Source organism: Scyliorhinus torazame, chromosome 1, assembly GCF_047496885.1.
Source record: "Scyliorhinus torazame isolate Kashiwa2021f chromosome 1, sScyTor2.1, whole genome shotgun sequence".
NCBI classification, from domain to species: Eukaryota; Metazoa; Chordata; class Chondrichthyes; order Carcharhiniformes; family Scyliorhinidae; genus Scyliorhinus; species Scyliorhinus torazame.
In genome coordinates, this window is record NC_092707.1 from 288,181,662 (window position 1) to 288,200,377 (window position 18,716).

Genomic DNA, 18,716 nt, shown 5'->3' on the forward strand with positions numbered 1-18,716 from the left:
TTGGGGGATTGACACAGGGTTAGTGTTGGGGGATTGACACAGGGTTAGTGTTGGGGGATTGACACAGGGTTAGTGTTGGGAGATTGACATAGGGTTAGTGTTGGGGGATTGACACAAGGTTTGTGTTGGGGGATTGACACAGGGTTCGTGTTGGGGGATTGACACAGGGTTAGTGTTGGGGGGATTGACAAGGGTTAGTGTTGGGGTGTTTGACACAGTGTTAGTGTCGGGGGGAATTGACACAGGGTTAGTGTTGGGAGATTGACACAGGGTTAGTGTTGGGTTAGATTGACACAGGGTTAGTGTTGAGGGATTGACACAGGGTTAGTGTTGGGGGGATTGACATAGGGTTAGTGTTGGGAGATTGACATAGGGTTAGTGTTGGGGGATTGACACAGGGTTAGTGTTGGGGGTGATTGACACAGGGTTAGTGTTGGGGGAGATTGACACAGGGTTAGTGTTGGGGGATTAACACAGGGTTAGTGTTGGGGGATTGACACAGGGTTAGTGTTGGGAGATTGACATAGGGTTAGTGTTGGGGGATTGACACAAGGTTTGTGTTGGGGGATTGACACAGGGTTAGTGTTGGGGTGTTTGACACAGAGTTAGTGTTGGGGGGAATTGACACAGGGTTAGTGTTGGGAGATTGACACAGGGTTAGTGTCGGGGGGGATTGACACAGGGTTAGTATTGGGGGTGATTGACACAGGGTTAGTGTTAGGGGATTGACACAGGGTTAGTGTTGGGAGATTGACTCAGGGTTAGTGTTGGGGGATTGACACAGGGTTAGTGTTGGGAGATTGACACAGGGTTAGTGTTGGGGGATTGACGCAGGGTTAGTGTTGGATTAGATTGACACAGGGTTAGTGTTGAGGGATTGACACAGGGTTAGTGTTGGGGGGATTGACACAGGGTTAGTGTTGGGAGATTGACATAGGGTTAGTGTTGGGGGATTGACACAGGGTTAGTGTTGGGACATTGACACAGGGTTAGTGTTGGGGGAGATTGACACAGGGTTAGTGTTGGGGGATTGACACAGGGTTAGTGTTGGGGGATTGACACAGGGTTAGTCTTGGGAGATTGACATAGGGTTAGTGTTGGGGGATTGACACAAGGTTTGTGTTGGGGGATTGACACAGGGTTCGTGTTGGGGGATTGACACAGGGTTAGTGTTGGGGGGATTGACAAGGGTTAGTGTTGGGGTGTTTGACACAGTGTTAGTGTCGGGGGGAATTGACACAGGGTTAGTGTTGGGAGATTGACACAGGGTTAGTGTTGGGTTAGATTGACACAGGGTTAGTGTTGAGGGATTGACACAGGGTTAGTGTTGGGGGGATTGACACAGGGTTAGTGTTGGGGGATTGACACAGGGTTAGTGTTGGGAGATTGACACAGGGTTAGTGTCGGGGGGGATTGACACAGGGTTAGTATTGGGGGTGATTGACACAGGGTTAGTGTTAGGGGATTGACACAGGGTTAGTGTTGGGAGATTGACTCAGGGTTAGTGTTGGGGGATTGACACAGGGTTAGTGTTGGGAGATTGACACAGGGTTAGTGTTGGGGGATTGACGCAGGGTTAGTGTTGGGTTAGATTGACACAGGGTTAGTGTTGAGGGATTGACACAGGGTTAGTGTTGGGGGGAATGAAACAGGGTTAGTGTTGGGAGATTGACATAGGGTTAGTGTTGGGGGATTGACACAGGGTTAGTGTTGGGACATTGACACAGGGTTAGTGTTGGGGGAGATTGACACAGGGTTAGTGTTGGGGGATTGACACAGGGTTAGTGTTGGGGGATTGACACAGGGTTAGTCTTGGGAGATTGACATAGGGTTAGTGTTGGGGGATTGACACAAGGTTTGTGTTGGGGGATTGACACAGGGTTCGTGTTGGGGGATTGACACAGGGTTAGTGTTGGGGGGATTGACAAGGGTTAGTGTTGGGGTGTTTGACACAGTGTTAGTGTCGGGGGGAATTGACACAGGGTTAGTGTTGGGAGATTGACACAGGGTTAGTGTTGGGTTGGATTGACACAGGGTTAGTGTTGAGGGATTGACACAGGGTTAGTGTTGGGGGGATTGACACAGGGTTAGTGTTGGGGGATTGACACAGGGTTAGTATTGGGAGATTGACACAGGGTTAGTGTTGGGGGATTGACGCAGGGTTATTGTTGGGGAGATTGACACAGGTTTAATGTTGGGGGATTGACACAGGGGGCGGGATTCTCCGATATCGGCGCGATGACCGGCGCCAAAAACGGCGCGAATCATTCCGGCATTGCGCTGCCCCAAAGGTGCGGAAGACCTCCGCATCTTGAATGGCCGAGCCCTCACCTTGAGGGGCTAGGCCCACGCCGGACTGATTTCCGCCCCGCCAGCTGGCGAAACTGACTTTGCCGGGCGGCGTATGTGCGGGAGCGTCAGCGGCCGCTCACGGCATCCCCGCACATACGCAGTGGAGGGGGTCTCTTCCGCCTCCGCCATGGTGGAGACCATGGCGAAGGCGGAAGGAAAAGAGTGCCCCCCCCTGCACAGGCCCGTCCGCGGATCGGTGGGCCCCGATCGCGGGCCAGGCCATCGACCCCCAAGACCCCGGAGCCCGCCTGCGCGCCGTGTCCTGCCGTCCCAAAGGTGGTTCAATGCACGCCGGCTGGAATGTGGAGACTAGGGGATTTTCACAGTAACTTCAGAATTCGGCAACCGGTGGGGGCGGGATTCACACCAGCCCCCCGGCGATTCTCCGACCCGGCTGGGGGTCAGAGAATCCCGCCCAGGGTTAGTGTTGGAAGATTGACACAGTGTTGGGGGGATTGACACAGTGTTAGTGTTGAGGATTGACACAAGATTAGTGTTGGGGCTGACACGGGGTTAGTGTTGGGGGATTGACACCGGGTTAGTGTTTCGGGTGACACAGGGTTAGTTTTGAGGGATTGACAAAGGGGATTAACGTGGTCAATGTCTTTTTTGTTATTATTGTCACAAGTAGGCTTACATTAACACTGCAATGAAGTTACTGTGAAAATCCCCTAGTCGCCACATTCCACCGTGTGTTCAGGTACATTGCGGAGAATTCAGAATATCTAACAGCACGTTTATCGGGACTTGTGGGAGGAAACTGGTGCACCCGGAGGAAACTCACGCAGACACGGGGAGAACGTACAGACTTTACCCAGACAGTGGCCCAAGCCGGGAATCAAACCTGGGAACCCATTGCTGTGAAGCAACAGTGCTAACCACTGTGCTACCGGGCTTCCAGTGATGGCCATGGAGTGAGTGGTTGCACACAGGGCAGCTCCAGCTCAAAGGTGTTGGTTTGAGTTCTTTTTACCCTCAAGTGGGGGAATTGTGGCAGGAGAGTGTAGATGAAGGTGTGGAGGAGAAGTTCCCCCCAGGAGTGGCATGTCTGCTGGTTATCAGACCCGGCAGAAGAAGGTTAAAGACCTGGCCAAGGGACTGGAGGAGACCTGTAGCGCAGCAACAATTGGAAAGGTGGGGGAGGGGGAAGGGCTGTCACATGCTGGAAAACCCCAGATGGAGCAGTTGATGGGTTTCACCAGCAACGAAAGGAGATACAGGAAAACTGATCGAAGGCCATCGAAGGAATGGTAGCACCCTTGAAAGGCTCGATGGAGAGGTCAAGAAGTGCTTGGAGGCACAGGGGTTGTAGATCCGGGAGGTGGAGAGGGCGATGTCTGACCACAGTGATCCGGTGATTGCATTGGAGACAGAGGTGGGGCAAGTCGCTAACGGCAAAGGTAAAGGAGCAGGAGAAGAGATCCAGAAAGCAGAACCTGCGTATCATTGGCCCGCTAAGGACAGCATGGTGGCGCAGTGGGTTAGCCCTGCAGCCTCACGGAGCCGAGGCCCCAGGTTCGATCCCGGCTCTGGGTCACTGTCCGTGTGGAGTTTGCACATTCTCCCCGTGTTTGCGTGGGTTTCGCCCCCACAACCCAAAGATGTGCTGGTTAGGTGGATTGGTCACGCTAAATTGCCCGTTAATTGGAAAAAAATCATTGGGTACTCTAAATTTTTTTTTTAAATCAGTGGCCCACTTGAAGATGTGGAAGGCACAAGTGCTACGAGGTATGCCTCAAGGATGCTGGCAGGCTGATGGTGGAGGGGATGCTGGACAAGACCCCGGAGGTGGATAGAGCACACAGGTCTCTAAGGCAGAAGCCGAGAGCAGGGGAGCCGCCGTGGGCGGTGATTGTGAGGCTCCACAGGTTTGTGGAGAAGATCCTGCGGTGGGCCAGGTAGAAGCGAAACTGTGAATGGGAGGGGAACATGGTCCGAATCTATCAGGACATTGGAGTGGAGCTGGTGAAAAGACGCTGGTGCAACAAGGCCAAGGCAGTCCTATACCAAAGGCAGATTAAGTTTGGGGTGCTGTACCTGGCGAAACTGTGGGTGACCTTTGAAGGCCGGGAGTACTATTTTGAAACCCCAGAGGAGTCCAATGATTTCATCAGAGACCATAAACTGGAGGAGAACTGAAAGTTGATGGGGACGGAGGAGCTGGAACAACAAAGTTTGGAAGATGCGGGTAGTGTGGGGGCCAGAGGGTGGGGAGCTTTTCCTCGGGTCAGGTGATTTGGTTGTTGTGATTGTTTGTTGAGGGACAATAAGTTTGTAAGGGGGCAACTGCTCCAACTCCTGCCATTTGTGGTGATTTTCTTTCTGGAGATGGTGACCTGTGGTTCTGGATCTGCCTTTGTCTGGGTGGGGGAGGGGGAGGTCCATAGGGAGCCGTTTACACAGACCAAGGAGGGAAAGGTGGGGGAGGGTTGGATAGGAGAAGCCTTCAGGCAGGAACTGCCATGCTGGCAGGTAATGCTGGTGAACGGAAGTGAGGTGGGGGAGGTGGCCCCGGGAGTTGGCAAAGTGGGGGTGGGGGAGGGGTTTGGAGGAGGGGTGGGAGGGGTAGGGGGGATGCGACGAGGCAGTGTTGGAGAAGGAGAAGTGGTGGGTGGAGAAGGGGGCCACTTTGGTTGGGCCCGTTTAGGGCGAAATTAAAGGAGGCAGAATGGGATGGGGAGGATGATGGACAGCAGAGGGGAGTGGAGATGCAAATCTCCAGTAAGGTTCGTAACACAGAATATACGGGAACTGAACAGGCGGGTGAAGAGGTATCGGGTCTTCGCACACTTGAGGAGCATGAAGGCGCGGATCATCTTTCTGCAGGGGATGCATCTCCAGGTGAAGGATCAGGTTAGGTTGAGAAAGGGATGGGTGAGTCAGGTATTTCACTCAGGGTTTGATATTCAAAGTCGCCGGGGGGGGGGGGGGGGGGGGCATCCTGCTGAACGAAAGGACGGGGTTTGTAGGTGCCAAGGAAGTACGGGATCCAGGGGGGGGATGTGTGATAGTGAGTGGGGCGGTGGAGGGGATGCCAGTGGTATTAGTGACTGCTTATGTGTTGAATTGGGTCGACGTGGGGTTTGTGAAGGGCCTGCTGGGAGCGATTCGGGACCTGGACACGTATCAGTTGATTATGGGGGGTGATTTTAACTGTGTACAGGAGCCGAGGATGGATAGATCGAGCCCTAATTCAATGGGAAGGTTGAGGATGGTGAAGGCGCTGGGAGGGTTTATGGAAAGGATGGGAATGGTGGATCCGTGGAAGTTTAGAAACCTAGGGAGAGGGAGTACTCCTTCTTCTCACACGTGTACAAGGTATACTCCAGAATTGACCTTTTTTGTAGTGAACCCAGCGGTGCTGGTGGGGGTGGTGGGGGCGCAGTATGGGGGAATCGTGATCTCAGACCATGCGCCGCACTGAGGTTAGACATGGCTCGAGGTAGGAGCAGAGGCCGGGATGGAAGCTGGATTCGGGGATTTGGGCAGATAAGTGATTTTGTAGAAGGTGGGGTCGGTGATCAGAGACTATGTGGAGTTGAATCAGAATGGGGAGTTATCGGTGGCCACATTTTGGAGACGCGTTGACGGTGGTGGTTCGGGGGGATGTTATCTTGTTTAAGGCGCATAGAGATAGGGGAAGGAGGGAGGAGTGTGGATGGTTGTTGGATGAGATAGTTGAGATGGACAGGAAATATTCGAGTGCACCCACCAAGGAGGAATTGGCGGAGAGAAAGAAGTTACAGTTCGATGGGTTGACAATGGTGGGGAAGTTACGGAGGGCGAGGCGGGTACAGGATGAATATGGAGAGAAGACGATCCGTATGCTAGCCCATCAGCTACGGAGGCAAGCCGGCCCAGGGAAGTCCTGAGAGTACGGCTAGGGAAGGGGGAGGTAGTGTCGAAGCTGGGAAGGAGTATTATGAGAAACTGTCAGGCCGATCCGGGGGGGGTCTGAGGTAGGGGATACGGGGCGGTTTTTGGACGAGCTGAGGCGGATCAGGGAGCCAATTTGGGGGTGTAGCCATTTAGGGTAGCCAGGGACAGGTTTAGGCATTTGGGGGTTTAGGTGATGGGGGAGTGAGCGACGATGCACAAATGGAACCCTAACAAAGTTGGTGGAAGAGGTAAAGGAGGACTTTAGGAGATGGGATACGTTACACCTAATAGTGGTGGGGAGGTGGGGCAGCATGTGGCACAGTGGTTAGCACTGGGACTATGGCATTGAGGACCCGGGTTCGAATCCCGGCCCTGGGTCACTGTCCGTGTAGAGTTTGCACAATCTCCCCGTGTCTGCGTGGGTTTCACCCCCACAACCCAAAGATGTGCAGGTTAGGTGGATTGGCCACCATAAATTGCCCCTTAATTGAAAAACAAAATAATTGGGTACTCTAAATTTAAAAAACAAACATTGATGGGGAGTGTCCAGGTGGTAAAAATGAACGTTCTGTCAACGTTAAGATACTGTTGTAAGAGGACGGCAGGCGGCGCAGTGGTTAGCACTGGGACTGCGGCGCTGAGGACCCGGGTTCGAATCCTGGCCCTGGGTCACTGTCCGTGTAGAGTTTGCACGTTCTCCCCGTGTCTGCGTGAGTTCACCCCCACAACCCAAAAGATATGCAGGTTCGGTGAATTGGCCATGCTAAATTGCCCCTTAATTGGACAAAAAAAATACTGTTGTAAAACCCTCTTTGTCTGTCATGTGTTTTCATTTTATCCCCTCCCTGCTGCCTGTCTTCTGGTTAAGCTGCTACAAAGTTGCGACACATTTGGGATTTCTGTTTAAACTACAGATTTTAGGCAGAGTTGGAACCCCTATCGTGATTGATTAAGCCCAGACATCCCCTTTAAGTTCTGTGGTCGAGCCGGAGATGATGATAGGGCAGCACGGTGGCGCAGTAATTAGCACTGCTATCTCACGCCGCCAAGGTCCCAGGTTCGATCCCGGCTCCGGGTCACTGTCCGTGTGGAGTTTGCACATTCTCCCCGTGTTTGGGTGGGTTTCACCCCCGTAACCCAAAGATGTGCAGGTTAGGTGGATTGGTCACGCTAAATTGCCCCTTAATTGGAAAAAATGAATTGGGTACTCTAAATTTCTAAAAACAAAAGAAGCGGTGATGATCACTGTTTGTGTGGAGTTTGCACATTCTCTGTGTTTGCGTGGGTATCACCCCCACAAGCCAAAAGGTGCAGTGTAGGTGGATTGGCCACACTAAATTGCTCCTTAGTTGGAAAAAATTATAATTGGGTACTCTAAATTTATTTTTAAAAAGAACCGGTGGTGATGATTTGATAGACGTAGCAAGCAGACAATTGGAAAGGTACAATTCCCTGTGAGGGCCTGTGACTGGTGGGGCCAAGCAGAAAGTTCCAGAAGGAGGGCGGATCATGTGAAGAGTGCCATATTGTTTTTGGGGTGTGTGCTGGGAAGAGATCCAGGCACGAGGCAGCTTTGGCTCTCTCTACCTGCTGATTTAGAGAGCTTTCTACAACCTGCAGTTTTTGATTTGATACATGGTTAGATCATCGCTGGCTACAAAGATCTATGTTGGCAGCAATGAACAATCTCATAACTATTAATCCCTTTCTCAGTTTAAACCTTCCTTCCCATTCCTGTCGTGTGTCTGCCTTGTGTGTGTCTGCGTGGAGGGTGGGTTTTGGGGTTAGATAGATTGTTAGATCATTGTTCTGTTATTACTTCATATATTCATCTTTTCCCCTTGTTATTAATAAATAGTTTGTTACTTATAAATCTGGCACCTGCATCTCATTGCAGCAGTCTAGGGCTCGATAAGTTAATTACAATTATTTGTTACGATCCCGGGTCGAGGGGGGCTGGAACTCGCCCAGGGTATCATGACACCAAGGCTCCTGTTTGTAGGCAGCACGGTGGCGCAGTGGTTAGTGCTGTTGCCTCACGGCGCTGAGGTCCCAGGTTCGATCCCGGCTCTGGGTCACTGTCTATGTGGAGTTTGCACATTTTCCCCATGTTTGCGTGCGTTTCGCCCCCACAACCCAAAGATGTGCAGGGTAGGTGAATTGGCCACGCTAAATTGCCCCTTAATTGGAAAAAATTGGGTACTCTAAATTTTTTAAAAAAAAGATTCCTGTTTGTATTCCAGAACCTCCCGATCTTACCCGAAGGCCTTTTTCTGGAAACTTGGATGCAGCGATTTCGGAGTTTATATGGGCGGGGAGGGTACTTAGGGTGAAGAGGGCCCTGCTACAGAGGCAGAAAGGGAGGTTGGCATTACCAAATCTTTTGCACTACTATTGGGTGGCAAATGAGAGAAGGTGAGGTAGTGGTAGGGAGGAGAGGGGTTCTGTAGGGGTCCAGCCTGAGGGCCATGGTGTTATGGTGACGTGGTGTTTCGCTGGCACGATGCGACCAGTGGCACAGTCCACGATTAGGGTGTGGGACCACTTCAGGATGGAGCGGATGTTGGTGCTAACACCGCTGTGTGGGAACTCTGGGTTTAAGCCGGGGAGACAGATGGCATGTACAGGAGGTGGAGAGAGGTGGGGCTGGTGAGTGCAAAGGATCTATATCTGGAGGAGAGGTTTGCAAGTCTGGAAGAGCTGTGGGGGAGGGTGGAGGTGCCAAAGGGAAGTGAGTTCAGGTATATACAAATGAGGGGCTTTCCGTGGAAGAAATGGGGACGGTTTCCTAAGCTGCTGGAGTACACCCTACTGGAGCGGTTGCTCCTCCCGGATGTGGAGGGGGAGGATAGGATTGGGGATATATATAGGTGGCTGGGGGAGCAGGGGGAGTGCAGGTGGTGAGGATTATGGAGAAATGGGAGGTGTAGTTGGAAGGGGAATGTGGAGTGAGGCGATGCAAAGGGTGAATTCGACCTCTTGTGGGCGAGGATGAGTTTGATTCAGTTTAAGGTGGTACAGAGGGTGCATATGACTCCGGCGAGGATGATTGAGTTCTTCCAGGAGGTGGCAGAGAAGTGTGGGTGAGGACCAGAAAATCACGTGCATATGTTCTGGCGTAGTGAGAAGTTGGAGAGGTACTGGGCGAGCGTGTTTGGGACATTATTGAAGAATGTGGGGGTAGATGCCGGGCTGGACCCCATGGTGGCAATTTTTGGGGTTCGGAAATGCCGGACCTGATGAAGGGGAGAAAGGCCAATGTTGTGGCCTTGGCCTGTCTTGTTGCCTGGTGAAGGTCTCTGTAGGAATGGCAGTCAACTACTCCACAGGGGTGGTAGCGTGGCTGGGGGACCTGTACGACTTTCACCGGCTGGAAAAGATCAAGTTTGAATTGAGGGAACCAGCAGAGGACTTTGGACATGATGGGGACTGTTCATGACCATGTTTGGGCAATTGTTGATCGTGCGAGGGAAGGGAGCGGAGTGGTGAAAAGGAGGAAACATTTCCACTAATTGTGACCTGTGAGGTGTGGAGAATGTTCTCTGATTTATTTATATTTTCTCCATCTGAATATTTTTGAAATAAAATACATTTAAAAAAAAAATGTTGGGGCAGGGATTGACACAGGGTTAGTGTTGGGGGATTGACACAGGGTTAGTGTTGGGGGATTGACACAGGGTTAGTGTTGGGGGATTGACACAGGGTTAGTGTTGGGGGATTGACACAGGGTTAGTGTTGGGACATTGACACAGGGTTAGTGTTGGGACATTGACACAGGGTTAGTGTTGGGGGATTGACACAGGGTTAGTGTTGGGGGATTGACACAGGGTTAGTGTTGGGGGATTGACACAGGGTTAGTGTTGGGACATTGACACAGGGTTAGTGTTGGGGGATTGACACAGGGTTAGTGTTGGGGGGATTGACACAGGGTTAGTGTTGGGACATTGACACATGGTTAGTGTTGGGGGATTGACACAGGGTTAGTGTTGGGGGGATTGACACAGGGTTAGTGTTGGGGAATTGACACAGTGTTAGTGTTGGGGAATTGACACAGGGTTAGTGTTGGGGGGGATTGACACAGGGTTAGTGTTGGGGGTTTGATACAGGGTTAGTGTTGGGGGTTTGACACAGGGTTAGTATTGGGGGGATTGACACAGGGTTAGTGTTGATGAATTGACACAGGGTTAGTGTTGGGGAATTGACACAGGGTTAGTGTTGGGGAATTGACACAGGGTTAATGTTGGGATTGACACAGGGTTTGTATTGGGGAATTGACACAGGGTTAGTGTTGGGGAATTGACACAGGGTTAGTGTTGGTGAATTGACACAGTGTTGGGGAGATTGACACAGGGGGCGAAATTCTCCCGAAACGGCGTGATGTCCACCGACTGGCGCCCAAAACGGCGCCAATCAGACGGGCATCGTGCCACCCCAAAGGTGCGGAATGCTCCGCATCTTTGGGGGCCGAGCCCCAACATTGAGGGGCTAGGCCCGTGCCGGAGGAATTTCCGCCCCGCCAGCTGGCGGAAACGGCCTTTGTTGCCCCGCCAGCTGGCACGGAAATGACATCTCCGGGCGGCGCATGCGCGGGAGCGTCAGCGGCTGCTGACAGTTTCCCACGCATGCGCAGTGGAGGGAGTCTCTTCCGCCTCCGCTATGGTGGAGACCGTGGCGGAGGCGGAAGGTAAAGAGTGCCCCCACGGCACAGGCCCGCCCGCGGATCGGTGGGCCCCGATCGCGGGCCAGGCCACCGTGGGGGCATCCCCCGGGGCCAGATCGCCCCGCGCCCCCCCCCCCCCAGGACCCCGGAGCCCGCCCACGCCGCCTTGTCCCGCCGTTCAAAAGGTGGTTTCTCCACGCCGGCGGGACAGGCAATTTATCGGCGGGACTTCGGCCCATCCGGGCCGGAGAATCGAGCGGGGGGGCCCGCCTACCGGCGCGTCCTGATTCCCGCCCCCGCCGAATATCCGGTGCCGGAGACTTCGGCAACCGGCGGGGGCGGGATTCACGGCATCGCTAACCTAACGGTGCAGGGGAGGGAGTTCCGAAATTACCGGCTGTATGTCCTCCCCCATCTCTGTGCGCCCACACTCCTAGGGTTGAACTTCCAATGCAACCTCCAGAGTTTAACATTTAAATTTGGCGGCCCTATACTCCCACTGACTGTCTGCGGCCTCGCGACCCTCAACGTTAAACCGCCTTCCTTGTTTGCGAACCTCACCCCGGATTGCAAACACGTCGCCACAAGGAGCAGACGGTACAGCGCCCAGGACCGAGCATTTATCCGGTCCGAAGTCCAGAGGCTGCTGAAGGAAGGCATCATTCAGGCTAGCAACAGTCCCTGGAGAGCCCAGGTGGTAGTCGTTAAGACCGGGGAGAAACAGAGGATGGTCATCGACTATAGTCAGACCATCAACAGGTACACTCAACTAGATGCGTACCCTCTCCCCCGCATATCCGACATGGTCAATCGGATTGCACAGTACAAGGTCTTTTCCACCGTGGACCTCAAGTCCGCCTACCACCAGCTCCCCACCCGTCCCGGTGACCGCAACTATACTGCCTTCGAAGCAGACGGGCAGTTATACCACTTTTTAAGGGTTCCATTCGACGTCACGAACGGAGTCTCGGTCTTCCAACGAGAGATGGACCTAATGGTTGACCAGCACGGTTTACGGGCCACGTTCCCGTATCTCGACAATGTCACCATCTGCGGCCACGACCAGCAGGACCACAACGCCAACCTCCAAAAATTCCTCCAGACCGCTCACGCCCTGAACCTCACTTACAACAAAGAAAAATGCGTGTTCCGCACCGATCGTCTAGCATTCCTGGGCTACGTAGTGCGTAATGGAGTGATAGGCCCCGACCCCGAACGCATGCGCCCCCTCATGGAGTTCCCTCTCCCCCACTGTGCCAAAGCCCTGAAACGCTGCCTGGGCTTCTTTTCTTATTATGCCCAGTGGGTTCCCCAATACGCAGACAAGGCCCGCGCGCTAATCCAGTCCACTACTTTTCCCCTGTCGACAGAGGCATGCCAGGCCTTTAGCCGCATCAAAGCGGATATCGCAAAGGCCACGATGCGCGCCATCGACGAGTCCCTCCCCTTCCAGGTCGAGAGCGACGCATCGGATGTAGCTCTGGCGGCCACCCTCAACCAAGCAGGCAGACCCGTGGCCTTCTTCTCCCGAACCCACCACGCTTCAGAAATCCGCCACTCCTCAGTGGAAAAGGAGGCACATGCAATAGTGGAGGCTGTGCGACACTGGAGGCATTACCTGGCCGGTAGGAGATTCACTCTCCTCACTGACCAACGGTCGGTTGCCTTCATGTTCGATAATGCACAGTGGGGCAAGATCAAGAACGACAAGATCTTGCGGTGGAGGATCGAACTCTCCACCTTCAATTATGAGATCTTGTACCGTCCCGGAAAGCTGAACGAGCCATCCGATGCCCTATCTCGCGGCACATGTGCCAATGTACAAGTGGACCGTCTACAAGCCCTCCACGAGGACCTCTGCCACCCGGGGGTCACTCGCTTCTACCACTTCCTTAAGGCCCGCAACCTCCCTTACTCCGTCGAGGACATCCGAACAGTCACCAGAAACTGCCAGATCTGCGCTGAGGGCAAACCGCACTTTTTCAGGCCAGATAGAGCACACCTGGTTAAGGCCTCTCGACCCTTTGAACGCCTCAGTTTGGATTTCAAAGGCCCCCTCCCCTCCACCGATCGCAACGCGTACTTCCTGAACGTTGTTGACGAATACTCCCGTTTCCCTTTCGCCATCCCCTGCCCCGACATGACAGCGTCCACGGTCATTAAAGCCCTCAGTACCATTTTTACACTGTTCAGTTTCCCCGACTATATCCATAGCGACAGGGGGTCCTCCTTTCTGAGTGACGAACTGCGTCAATTCCTGCTCAGCAAGGGCATAGCCTCGAGCAGGACGACCAGTTACAACCCCCAGGGGAACGGGCAGGTAGAAAGGGAGAATGGAACAGTCTGGAAGGCCGTCCTGCTGGCCCTCCAGTCTAGGAGTCTCCCAATTTCCCGTTGGCAGGAAGTCCTCCCGGATGCCCTTCACTCTATCCGGTCCCTGCTGTGCACCACCACGAATCAAACGCCTCACGAGCGCCTCCTTCTCTTTCCTAGGAAGTCCTCCTCTGGAACGCCACTTCCGACCTGGCTAGCAGCTCCGGGACCCATCCTGCTCCGGAAACATGTGTGGGCGCACAAGTCAGATCCGTTGGTGGAACAGGTGCATCTCCTTCACGCCAACCCGCAATACGCCTATGTGGAGAACCCCGGTGGCCGACAGGACACGGACTCCCTGCGAGGCCTGGCGCCCGCCGGAGCTACCCACACCCCCCCAACGCCAATCACCACCTCCTCACTCCCGCCGGCTCATCCCACAGCCACCCCCTTCCCGGGGGGTTCGGTTCTCCTCCCAGACCCGCCCAGGAGTAAGGACATAGGGGACAGCGCTACGCTCCCAGAGTCGACGGGACTCGAGCCAGCGCCATCACCACCATGCCCGAGACAATCGGAAAGGACGACCAGGGCACCCACCGGCTCATCGAATCACTTTAATTCTCAACGTTTTCAGTTATTGTGTCTTGTTATAGTTATGGCATCATGCCGGCCCTGATTGGCCCGTTGGCCCAGTTGAAGCGATAATTTTGTGTTTTGTTCAAAGTTACGGCACAGTACCGACTCTGTAAACCCCTACCACCATGCGAACCACCATCCCGCCGGGTTCTTTTTTCAACAAGGGGTGAATGTGGTGGTATGTATTAGGGGTAATACGGTACACCACGTGCCGACAGGCTATTGGTGGAGGGTTGCCAGGACTGATAGGATCTGCCACCTACTGGACTCCACCCAGAAATGCCGGTATAAGAACCCAGCTTTTCCCTCCAATTCCCTCAGCAGCTGCATTCTGTAACCACGCTGCTGGGGATAAGGTTCTGCTTAATAAAGCCTTCAATTGACATTACCTCAACCTGCCTTGCGTCACATTGACGGTACTACAGGGGGATTGACACAGTGGGCGAAATTCTCCGTTATCGGCGGAAAGTCTGCCGATCGGCGTAAAAAACGGCGCAAATCCGACTTGCGTCACGTCGGAAAAATGGGTCGAAAGTCTCCGGCCCGAAATGGGCAAGCAGCGACGTAACGGGATCCGCGCTTGCGCAGTGGTTCACGCCGTGCAGTGTCATACGCGCTGCACGGCGTGACGGCTCATAAGGCCGCGCTGCTCCCCCCCACCCGACCGGAACACCGACCGCAACACCCGACTGGATGGCTGGCCGCCGCTCAGCCCCGAGGTTCGAGTCACGGGATGTGGAGGCGCTCCTGGACGCGGTGGAGCAGAGGAGGGACGCCCTGTATCCCGGGCACGGCCGCAGAGTTGCCCCACGCCACAGCCGGCGTCTGTGGAGGGAAGTGGCAGAGGCCGTCACCGCTGCGGCCCTGACACCACGGACAGGCACCCAGTGCCACAAGAAGGTGAACGACCTCGTCAGAGCAGGCAGGGTGAGCCTCCCCATATCCCCCCCCCTCCCCCATATCCCCCCTCCCCCATATCCCCCTCCCCCCATATCCCCCCCCCCATATCCCCCTCCCCCATATCCCCCCTCCCCCATATCCCCCCCTCCCCCATATCCCCCCTCCCCCATATCCCCCCTCCCCCCATATCCCCCATATCCCCCCTCCCCCATACCCCCCATACCCCCTCCCCCATATCCCCCCTCCCCCATATCCCCCCTCCCCCATATCCCCCCCTCCCCCATATCCCCCTCCCCCATATACCCCCTCGCCAATATCCCCCCTCCCCCATATCCCCCCTCCCCATATCCCCCCTCCCCCATATCCCCCATATCCCCCCTCCCCCATATCCCCCCTCCCCCATATCCCCCTCTCCCCCATATCCCCCCTCCCCCATATCCCCCCCTCCCCATATACCCCTCCCCATATCCCCCCTCCCCCATATCCCCCCTCCCCCATATCCCCCTTCATATCCCCCCTCCCCCCCTCCCCCATATCCCCCCTCCCCCATATCCCCCCTCCCCCATATCCCCCCTCACCCATATCCCCCCTCCCCCATTTCCCCCCTCCCCCATATCCCCCCTCCCCCATACCCCCCTCCCCATATCCCCCCCACCCCCATATCCCCCATATCCCCAAGTGAATCCAGCCCTAACCTTAACCTCTGCAATGCACGCGCAACCGATGGCGTGCATTCATATACCTGCCTAACAGTGTTGCCTTTTACCCCTGCCCCCCCCCCCCCCACAGGATAAGCGCGCACACAACAATAGGGAGCATGTGAGGACTGGAGGAGGCCCCGCTGATGAGAGGCCACTGACCGAACACGAGGAAAGGGCCCTGGAACTGGCTGGCGGACCTGACGACCGGGAGGTTGCTGATGCAGAGGTCGGGGGCGTACTAGCAAGTGAGCCACCGACAGCCCGTCCCCATATCCCCCCTCCCCTATATCCCCCTCCCCATATCACCTGATCACTGCCTGATGTCTAACCATGCATGCTTCATTGTGTATCGCAGGACCAAACGTCCAGGCACCCATCCCCGCAGATGCAGACCGCCCGCAGGATGCCCCTCGACACCACGGGACACGGAGAGACACGGACCCTCCAGCATGCGACGCCCGCAGGATGCCCCTCGGAGGCCACGGGAGACGGAGAGACCCGCACCCTCCAGCATGCGACGCCCGCAGGATGCCCCTCGGAGGCCACGGGAGACGGAGAGACCCGCACCCTCCAGCATGCGATGCCCGCAGGATGCCCCTCGCACACCACGGGAGACGTGGAGACCCGCACCCTCCAGCATGCGACGCCCGCAGGATGCCCCTTGGAGGCCACGGGAGACGGAGAGACCTGGAGCAACAGGGAGACGACACCCCCGTCACGTGCGGGAGCGACCACCCAGCGACGAGGGGGGCAGCCACAGGCCCCCGTCACATCCGAGCCAGGACACCACTACCCAGGACACCACTACCCAGGACACCACTACCCAGGACAACACTACCCGGGACACCACTACCCGGGACAGCACTACCCGGGACAGCACTGCCCGGGACAGCACTGCCCAGGACACCCCCTACCCGGGACACCACTACCCAGGAAGACGAAATACCGGACAGTGACTCAGAGTGGATGGGTGGAGACGAACCCCCACCCCAAAGTGTCATGGACTCAGAGTGGGACGAAGAGCACAACACAACGCCACTGCTGTCACCAACACCGTCCACCATCGCAGAAACACTCACCACGGTTGGGCACTTTAGTGATGAGGCGTCTGGTACACTCACTGGTGCGCACAACACAGCCGTCCTGGTACAGCAGGTGGAGGTAGGAGCAGCAGAGGGGCCGGGCGGTCGGAGGGCAGCCCAGCCCAAGCGAACATCTGCCGCCCAGATGGATCCCGGGTTCCTGGAGTTACCACACCCACACATAGATCCGATGCAACCACCGACCCGGAGACGAGCGAAGAGGGTGACGGGCGGCTTGCGGCGGCTGCAGTCGCAGGTGGAGAAGTCCACCCGCGTCCAGGAGCTGGGAGTGGTGCCGGTCATACATGCCACCCAGGCCGATACCGCAAGGGTGGCGTCCGCGGTGGAGGCAATGGGTGCGACGGTGTCTGACATGGGGAACGGTTTGCGAGGCCTGGGGCTTTCCGTGCAGGCGGCGTCTGTGGCCCAGGAAATGGCTGCCCTCTCACAGGAGGCCATGAGCCAGTGCCAGCGCCAGATGGCAGAGGCGCTCAACGTCATAGCCCAGTCTCTGCGGGCCACGGCCCAGTCTCAGCAGGCCATAGCCCAGTCTCAGCAGGCCATGGCCCAGTCTCAGCAGGCCATGGCCCAGTCTCAGCAGGCCATGGCCCAGTCTCTGCAGGCCATCGCTGAGGGAATCGGTGCCAGTGGCCATGTGCGAGCCGGCGTCGCACTGTCACAGACAGGGTTTGCCAACCCCCTGGGCTCCATGGCTGCAAACCTGCAGACCCCTGTCGATACCAGCACGGGCCTCCAGGACTGGCAGCGCCAGATGTCGGGGGGGCGTCGGATGGCCAGTCCGTTCGCATCCCCCACCCATGTAGAGGCCTGGGGGCCATCGGGCACCCCGAGGGAGGAGGAGGTGGTGTGGTCCGTCCCGGCTCCCCCTGTAGGGGAGGTCCCGGTACACCGCGACACCTCGGACTCCCCCCCCTTCCATCCCAGGTGCATCGGGTGGGCAACGGGCAGGACAGGCTGGCAGCTCGCCATCCCAGTAGCCCGGGCCGCAGCCTGGCCCATCTAGGCCAGGACGCCCCAGGAAACGGCCGCCAAAGGGATCCAGTGTCAGAGGGCAGGAATCACAGGAGTCCACCTCCAGTTCTGCTGTACCGTCTGGGGAACCACGTAGACGTAGTCAAAGGGCCCGTAAGGCCAAACAATTAGACACTGAGTAAGTTGGCACGGGTGCAGGGCACAGATGAGTTTTAGGGGCTAGGGCACGTGCATGAACTCGTTTGGTTATTAAAGTCAATGTTACACCTACAGAAGCTGCCTTTGTGCTCTGTCCAAAGCGTGCGGGGGTGTCATGTACGTTGAGCGCAAGTGTGTGTGTGAGGGGTGGTCTTACCTCAGCCCCAGGTGAGTCTGGCCCCTTCCCCCTGGGCCGCCATCAACATCCCCCCGGGCAGAGGACGGGACCGTGCGCTGCAGTGTCACAGCCGCATGCAGGAATGGTCCGGGTGGATGGTGGTACTGTGGCCATGGGTCAGACATCGTCCAACGATGTGGAGCCAGGAGCTCACCGCAGGGCGGGTTGTCATCATCCTCCATGGCCTGCAATAGACACGCGTCCACCCGCAACTGTGTGAGCCCGGCCCGTTGTGCCGCAGGTGGATCGGCAATGGGGGGGGGGGTGTGCATGCGGGTGGGGTGGGTGGGGTTGGGGAGGGGGGTGAGGGTGCTGGGTGGGTGGATGGGTGGGGGGTGTGGGTGGTCGGCTGTTGCCATGGTGTGCGGTCTGTGGCCATACTACCCGATTCCCATGCACATCTAGTCAGTGAAGCGGGCGGCTATCAGTCTGTCCCGTGCCCGCTGGGCCAGCCGGTAACAGTGGACAGCCACCCGCCTGTGTCTACCCCGTCTGCCCTGACCATTACCCCCATCCCCCTCATCTGGGAGGACTGCACCTCTTCCTGCTGCTCCTCCACTCCGCCCTCCTCTGCCTGCGGCACATCGCCCCTCTGCTGGGCTATGTTGTGCAGGACGCAGCACACCACAATGATGCGGCCGACCCTATCTGACCGATACTGGAGGGCGCCCCCAGAGAGGTCCAGGCACCTGAAACGCAACTTCAGCACGCCAAAGCACCTCTCTATCACTCCCCTTGTCGCTACATGGGCATCATTGTCGCGGTTCTCCGCCTCATTGCGTGGCCTCTGTATAGGCGTCATCAGCCACGATCGCAATGGGTAG